The sequence below is a fragment of the Lolium rigidum genome, chromosome 6, assembly GCF_022539505.1.
Source record: "Lolium rigidum isolate FL_2022 chromosome 6, APGP_CSIRO_Lrig_0.1, whole genome shotgun sequence".
NCBI classification, from domain to species: Eukaryota; Viridiplantae; Streptophyta; class Magnoliopsida; order Poales; family Poaceae; genus Lolium; species Lolium rigidum.
This window is the reverse complement of record NC_061513.1, coordinates 329028730-329037871: the sequence shown is the minus strand read 5'-3', so window position 1 is coordinate 329037871 and position 9142 is coordinate 329028730.

The window sequence follows — 9142 nt, the reverse complement described above, 5'->3', positions numbered from 1 at the left end:
CTCCTGGCTAGTACTACAGGCGTACATAGGCCCATGATTTTATCATTGCACGTTCATATATGCAGTGCGATGATCAGCATTTACCTAGTGTTGCACTCTTCCCGTAGTGGTTTTTGCTTACTATTTGCTAAATGTTCAATTATCTCATAGACTGTTGAGTGTGTATTTGATATGAGGCCTACAATGATTAGAATTGGCCGGTGATTAAAAACTGGACAACGAACTCCGAGGATGGAGTGAGCGAACCATGTTCATTGCATTATGGTTAGTAATGCAGTAGGTTCATTGACTCCGCCCCTGAGATTTGTTTGTCCCATAGAAGTATGAGGCCCATTTTGCATCTCACTATGATGTTGTTTACTTTCTATGGCTGATGATTGAACTGTATGTATCCCTATTGGTGCCACAAATGGTTCTTATTTGGCCGATGATTGAACTAGAACGCCATAATCTCAGGATGGAATGCCAAACCATGTACATTGTACTAATACTCATGATTAGCAATGAACTAGGTTCGCTAACTCCATCTCAGAAATCTGTATGTCCAATGTAATTATGAGGTTGTAAAATTGTTCATCGTGTTTCTATTATGTTGCAATGGCCAATGATTATATTCAGTAGCACATGTTGAGCTAAGGATGCTCTACAATATCTAGGTCCGTGCAAAAACACATTGGTGCTGCATGTTCCTTGGTTGCAGGGCATCTCTTAGCTCCAAGATGCTTGTTTCTATGAGGCTCCCTATGTTTTTAATGGATGCTTCTTGGCCACTGATTGAAATATGAGAGTGGATTTGGTGATCAGGGGGATACGTGAGCATCCGGTTATCATCGTTGGATTTAGTCCACCACCGTTGGATTCTGCTACTCACTAACGGCCACTAACGGCCACTACCTCGCCGGCCTCCATCTCGCGCATCTGAGGTCGCGCCAGTGTCTCCCCGGCCAAGCGTGTCGCCGTGCACCTTCCCCGCGCCAACATCGTTAGACACGTGTCGAGCAGAGAAGGGGTGCTCACGTATCCCCCTGATCACCAGGCTTCATCCGTTGAAATATGTCACCCTAATAGTGCCACAATGATGCTATCCAACATTCTACGTTGCACAAACAGTCCTCCTTGTGCATGGTGCTTGGTTGGATAGCAACAATTTTGGTACACATTGTGATCAGTTATATAAGGCATTCTTTCCATTGTGTTTTCTGTTTGTTAATAATTATATGATGCCAATAATTAAAAACTGACACCTCAAATGTTGACGAGATTATCTCCATCCACCTAGTCTTCCGTACAAGAACATTGCTTGTACATCCTACTTGGTGGATACATATTCATCTTGCTGACTTGTGTGTGATTGCATGTATGAGGCGTTCATTATTGTTGTTCTTGTTTGCCAATAATGATGATATGCCACTTCCAAATGGTAGGGAAGGTGTCATAGGATCAGAAAGTCTGCACAAGCTCATTATTTTGGAAATCTCACGGTTCCTATCACACCAGCTCTACGAATCAATGTGAGGCTCTGCCAATGTATTTGTTTGTCTTGTTTTTTCCATGATCATCCTTTTTGTTGTCTGAGGCTATTTTTTTGTGCAGGCTATGGTGGAGCTAGGGTGACCTACAGGGTTCCTGGCGAGGGGGTCTAGCAAGAGGCATCGAGAAAACTTGGCCAATGTCAGCCACTTTCACAATGAGGAGGGTTCTAAGCACTTCATATGGTTCTTCTTCTAGCCAACCATGGGCATGTGCCCAATACCTAAGGAATTCGTATCATGGTTCGGCAAGATCCCTTCAAAGATCACCCTCCTCACCAACATTGGATGCAAATGGGGCATGACGACCAAGGTCGGCGGTGAGAAAGCCATCATCGATTAGGGGTCAGCAGTGTTGTCATTTCCCATAATCTGTGGGTTGGCTACTTCCTCACCTTCCACAAGGAAGCCCATGGTATCTACCGATTGGTCATCTTCGACTACTCTTGTTGTGAGGTGATAACTAGGTGCTCGAACCATGGAGATGCCACCAGAAGGTTTGTGGAAGAGGTAGGATGATGCTATCATACTGGCATGTGTCAAGTATTGTGTCCATTAGCTATGTTAGTGTCGATCATGTCTGAACTTATGTTGTGTCGATCGTGTCTGAACTTATTATGTGTCGATCTTAACTATGGTACTCTTCTTATTAGTTAACAAGTAGGTTTGAAATTGAATGTTCACTTATGTGCTATTGACTTGTGTCTAGTAAAATCACCACACATGAGAAGAGGTTACCATAGTCAGTATTTGGCTAGCAACCAAATAATTGTTGCTTGCTTTTGGGCTGCTCTATGGGCTGCAACCGTACAACCAAACACCCTCAGCCGAAATCTTCACTCAACTGAAAAAACTTCACGAGCAACCAAACAATATGCCAAATGTACCTCGAAGTTTATTTTAGACGGGCTAATATCCATATAGTCTATCCTCAAAGAGCCCAAAAATTAGCACATATGTTACCAAACAGGCCCCAACATGCTCCTGCCGTCCGCCGCTGACACGGAGCCATCTCAGCCACAACGAGGACCATGGATAGTTTGGAAGTATTAGTGGTGTGCCAGCGTTGTGTGTTACCTAGGGAGAAAATTTGTAAAGACGCACACTGGATTTTCATGGTGCTTGTTTATTGGTTGGAGGAAGCGCGTGTTTGCGCCTTAGAGTATCTCCACCGGCGGTCCCGATAACTTTTTAGGGTCCGGGGACGAAAATGGCCTCGCACTGGACCGTCCCATACGGCGCCGACCAATTTTCGAGCCCAATAGAATCGTCGGCAACCCCGTGCCGGCCCCTTGACCAAGGGCGCGAATCGGGCGCGCCGGCGCCTCGCGGAACGACGGTTTTCGCGGGTGGGGGCGCCTTGTCAGCGACAGGACGCGGCGGTTCGCATCGGCCGCGAAGCGGGAAGGTTGATCGTCGGCGTTTAATGGTATGTCGCGCGCAAACCGAAGCGGCCACGAGGGCAGCGACTGGCCACGCGGCGTCCAGTCACGTACGTCGCCGTTAATGCGGGCAGTTGTGGCCGCTATATAGTACGCACGATGTCCATCACCGCGGTGCTATCCGCTTATCTCCACCACCGCCTCCGGTGCCATTCTATCCACCTCAAAATGCCGCGCCGTCTGAAGACGACGTACTCAATGTTGGGCCTCAACGGCCGTGCGTTGCCACCACCACCACCACCGCAACCGGAGCCGGAGCCCGACGCGGACAACAGCTCCGACGACGATGTAGACCCAAGGTTCGCGGTGTGGCGCGAGGCCTTATACGCTGATGCGGAAGCTGAGGAGGCGGAGTGGGGTGAGCAGCCGCAGGCACCCCGACCCGGAGCAGGCGGCGATCCTAACGTCGTTGAACGTGGAGCGGTTCCGGAGGTTGAAGGAGGAGCAGCGGGAGTTCATCAACGACGCTAATCTCGAGCACGCCCTCAAGATCTCGCGCCAGCGAGCGGCCACGGAGGAGGCGGGACGCCTACTGATGGAGGCGAAGCGACAGAAGCTCGCCTCCCTCAACGCCCATCGCCACTACGACGCGTTCGCCCGCGAGCAAGCGAGACGCGCCGACAACGAGCAAAGGCGGGAAGCACGGGAACGGCGCCGCCGGCAAGCTCCTGTGACACCAGCCACCATGTTCCACCGCCAGATGCTTGAAGGAAGGGCCGAGAGGCGGGCACGGATGCAGGCGGCAAAGGTGAAGAACGACGACGAGGCAGACCCGTCGCACGCCCCGTAGTAGATTGATTAAGTTTACGTTTTTAAATTCAGTTTTAAATGTCGTTTGAATTTCGTTTTGTATCAATTCGACGTACTTTTGTATAAATTTCGTATGAATTTCGTTTAAATTCAGTGTTTTAATGTCAATTTAAATTTAAAATTCTATCGGGACCACCTGTTTGGGGGCGCCGGTGTGGGAACAGCTCCCCAAAATAGAGGATGCAGTGCCAGCGCCCCCCAAACGGAGGTACCGGCGCCCCTGCCAGCGCCTATTTGCTTTGATATGAGAGAGGTGAATTAGCCGAGACACAATAAGATATGCCAACAAAGACACAGATTAATTATATTTTTATTAAAATTAAAGGGATAAGTTAGCCTACAAAGAGCTATCGGAAGATCCTAGTCATTCATATAGGATTAAATTTAGCAAAGGGGGACTTCGATATTTAGTTAAGTCTTGGTCGAGAGAATTATTTTTCACCAACCACATAGAAAAAGAAATGGATAAATAAAATCTTCCAATACTGCCAAATCCTTATTACAGATTTTATTACTACCATCAAGCCCCTTGTAGGCTAATCAGAAATGTGTGACATGACACATCAGGAATTTAAGCACGAAGAGGCCTACACTAGTTGCGTCTCTTTCATCAATCTAATCCTTGGTACATACGAGGCAGTTGCAGTAGCGAATGACCTTGTGCCTAACGGTGCAGAATGCATCCTCTATAATCTTGGTCGGGTAGTTGTCCTTGCACTCAAGCTGGCACGCCCACCTCATGCATATCAGGGAGACGAAATTAGTTTTCTCGCATTTATCTGCACATAAAACAAGTTCGTCAAGATCTTGTTCCAGATGACAATGATAAAAGGATGATATCTGGAGAATATGGTATGGATGGTAGCTCATCCTATCGACACTCATTTTCTCCCGCCAAACATGTGACCGGAGATCGTTAATTTACATAAACAAGAGAAGGGTAGAAGAGAGGGGGAGAAGTACCTGCAAGAGTAGTCGGGCTTGCGAGAAGAACCAGGATGACCAGGAAGCACAACTTAGTTCTCCCCTCCATTTGCAGGTGCAGATGCAGACTCTGATGTGTATGTCTACTCTTCGGTTTGGGCTTTGATGAGATGAAAGAACTCTTTACGGAACACGTATATATAAGAAGGAGGTCAACGCGAGGACCGGACAGCTGCCTAGGACTAATAAACAGCACCAGCTGGCTGGACCTGGCTCTGGTCAAAAAGGCAAAGTATTTATATACATAATGCAAGAGAGCCAGCTATACATGAATGCACGCATATAAATGTACCGTTAATCACCATCCCAATGCTTCTATATCTGTCGCCATTCAATTTAGGGAAACCTGTCTTCCATATTTGTCCCCATTCAATTTAGGGCTTGTATTGTAGTATATCGATTAATAATCAAAGTTAGTCAATCCTTTAGGAACTATACCAGCATCTTCGGTCGCAGCCCCCAATGGCCCTCCCCAAACAGCTATTAGGGCCGTTAGACATGGTGTTCAGTTGCGGCTCCCAAGCGCAGCGGCTTGGGTTTGACGCAGCCCAAAAGACTATGCAGCGCTCCAAGGCCGATCCCGAACCACAAAGGTCATCTGGAAGCACCAGAGTAACGTTGCTGATGCTGACAGGCGGGCCAACCTTGCCATATGCATAGCGGTTGCTCAGCCTAACGCTATTAAAAGCGGTGACGATTCTCTCAATAAAATGCATAGTGGGCAAAGATCTTTCGCTCCACAAAATTAAAATTCTAACATTCCCTCAATAAAATTCTACCGTGCACCGCCTTAATTTTTTATTGAGTAATCACGATATTTAATTAATAGTAAGTCAAATTACATGAATAAACAAACATGAAAACTAATAGACAAATCAGGAGAAAGCATTTATCCTAGAAACTTTACGGAAAACTATCCCTAGAGTTTTCTGCACTCACCAAAGTCAGCGGTCGCTGCCAAACTACAACGGCACCAAGATGCACATTGGAAAAGACGCCAAGCCTCCACCATTGCCAGATTCAAAAAACACAATCGCATGCGAAGTTTTGTGAGTCAATGAATAGGTCCGCTACAAACAGCGAGGTACATGTCATTGTGACATGTCGATCAGGGAAACCAACATTCTCGCTCCACGACATCCACCTCGCCCCGGCCCCTAGCGCCTCCGTGGAAACAATAAACGCCAGTGACATGTCGAGAAACAGATTTCGCTAGATCAAAAGAAAGGCAAGAAAACCAAGCCGCCGATCCGAAGGATCAACTAACACACACTGTCATTAACTCCAAAACGCCGCCGTGAAGATCAGCGCCGGTGTAGGATTAGAGTTGAGGTAGATTTATTCCCACGGTGGCTGCTCCCACCACCACCACCACTACGGCCCACTGTCTTAATTGTTTAGCTGTAGTAGAAGAATATGAATATTCCTTTTGGCACATCCATACTAGAACGTCAATAGCAGACCGTGCACAAATGCACATTTAGATGAAATGTGCCAAACACATTTTGGTAGATCTCCAACATACGGTGTATTAGGGAGATATAGATCTGCTTATGTACAAATATTAAAAACAGGTAACTTTGAATACGAAAGTTGTGTGAAACGGTGATACAAAGTTACTCCTCGAAGGAAATTTCAAATAACCGATCGTGTGCGACGAATTTGATAAAATTTGTCTAAAAATCTCCAAACATGAACAGAAAATAGACATTCAAAAGCTCGGTAGATTAGAGGAGGATTAAGATGAGGTAGTTAGGTACATCACATGCGATGTAACCAGAAGGGGCTCCACTTTTGTGCTCGCCAGCGCATGCACTGCACTAAGGCTGGTGCCAATGCATCACCCCACTCCCACCCGCCACGTCAGCTTTTTCCCTCACTCTCACCCCACTCTCACCCCACGGTGCCAGTGCACGAGCTATAGTGCTAGCTCTCACTTCTCTCTTCTCCACATTAGCTTTTCTCTCTCCTCGACATCAGCATTTCTTTTTGAGATTACAACATTAAAAATAATGCAAGGAAATTATTTTGTTGAACTAAAATTGTTACCGATTACATCATAAAAAAAAAATTACATAAAAATTTGCACTAAAAAGGTTTGCAACAATGTTGCCAATGTGGTTGTTTGCTCTATTTAAATTTTTGTGCAAAAAGCCCCTCAAAATTTGGCTCAAAACACCCTAAAATGCCAAATCCTACCATGTTTTTATTTTTCCTAAGCAAATCCTAAAGTCCAGGTCTTCTTCTCCACGCACGCAGCCAAGCTGCTGCTTGTCGACGTCTGCGCCGCCGGTCTCCGCCGCTCGCCGGCGATTCCGCCCCCCCTCTCTCTCTCGCCCCGCCTCTCGCCCCCCTCTGCCAGCGCGCCGCCCCGCCTCTCGCCCCCCTCTCGCCCCCCTACTGCCTCCAACGCGGGCGTTAGCCGGGCGGGAGCGGGCGATACCACCGGGCGCCCCCGCCGTCGCCTGCCGCTCTCGTCCCGCCCCTCTCCCGCCCGCCTCCCGCCCCGCCTATCGCCCGCAATGTCACCAGCCTTAGGTTGTTTAATAACAATCACTACAAGAAAAGTTGCCATGGCCGACGAAGTTGAAGTCGCGCCGTGGTTGTTGGTGTACCATGGCCGACGATTTTGGTCCCTCCGTGGTGCATGTCAAAACTTTTTTTTTCTCGTTTTTGAGGCCACCTAGCCCGACGAAAGCGGCCAAAACGTCGCGTATGGTGGCCCGGGACGTGGTGCATCGCGAATTCTCGGGTTCGCCGGCCGAGTCAACGCAAATCCGCACCGCCGAGGGATGTAGGGCCCGGATGGCAGCCTCTCCGGCATTGTTTTTTTTCTCGATCGCGCCATCTCGTTCAACGTTCTCCGATCGAGCCGTTTACGATGCAGGATCATGGGTCCCGCATGTCATCCTCTATGAACCAAAATTCTTTCTATTCTTGGATTTTTTTTGACCCCCGATTTCCGGCTACTTCCTTTTTCTTTTGATCCCTTGCCGCCTTGGAAACGTTGAGACCGCTCGTTGCTAAATGGGACCCGCATGTCATCCTCTATGTGCAATCAACTTTCTTTTCTTGGAGTTTTTTTTGGCACCTCAAATTTGGTCACTTGCCTTTTTCTTTCGATCCCCTGCCGCCTCTCAAACGGTGATACCGCTGCCGCTAACTCGGGACCCGCATGTCATCCTCTATGCACTATAAAACTTTCTTTTCTTGAATTATTTTTGGCACCTCATATTTGGTCACTTACCTTTTTCTTTCGATCCCCTGCCGCCTCTCAAACGGTGATACCGCTGCTCGCTAAATGGGACCCGCATGTCATCCTCTATGTACTATAAAACTTTCTTTTCTTGGAGTTTTTTTTGGCACCTCAAATTTGGTCACTTGCCTTTTTCTTTCGATCCCCCGCCGCCTCTCAAACGGTGATACCGCTGCTGCTAACTCGGGACCCGCATGTCATCCTCTATGCACTATAAAACTTTCTTTTCTTGAATTATTTTTGGCACCTCATATTTGGTCACTTACCTTTTTCTTTCGATCCCCTGCCGCCTCTCAAACGGTGATACCGCTTCTGCTAAATGGGACCCGCATGTCATCCTCTATGTACTATAAAACTTTCTTTTCTTGAATTATTTTTGGCTCCTCATATTTTTTCACTTGCCTTTTTCTTTCGATCCCCTGCCGCCTCTCAAACGGTGATACCGCTGTCTGCTAAATGGGACCCGCATGTCATCCTCTATGTACTATAAAACTTTCTTTTCTTGAATTATTTTTGGCTCCCGATATTTTTTCACTTGCCTTTTTCTTTCGATCTCATGCCACGTTTGAAACGTTGAGGAACCTGCAGGCTCATGGGACCCACATGTCATCCTCTATGTACTATAAAAGTTCATTTTCTTGGTTTTTTTTCACCCTCCGATTTTTGGCAATTTCTTTTTTCTTTTGATCCCCCGCCGCCTCTCAAACGGTGATACCGCTGCCGCTAACTCGGGACCCGCATGTCATCCTCTATGTACTATAAAACTTTCTTTTCTTGAATTATTTTTGGCTCCTCATATTTGGTCACTTGCCTTTTTCTTTCGATCTCATGCCACGTTTGAAACGTTGAGGAACCTGCTCGGCTCATGGGACCCGCATGTCATCCTCTATGTGCTATAAAAGTTTCCTTTGTTGGATTTTTTTTCACCCGCTGATTTTTGGCTTACCTTTTTCTTTTGATCCCCTGCCCACTTTGAAACGTCGAGTAAGCTGCTGGCTCAAGGGACCCGCATGTCATCCTCTATGTACTATAAAACTTTCTTTTCTTGAATTATTTTTGGCTCCTGATATTTTTTCACTTGCCTTTTTCTTTCGATCTCATGCCACGTTTGAAACGTTGAG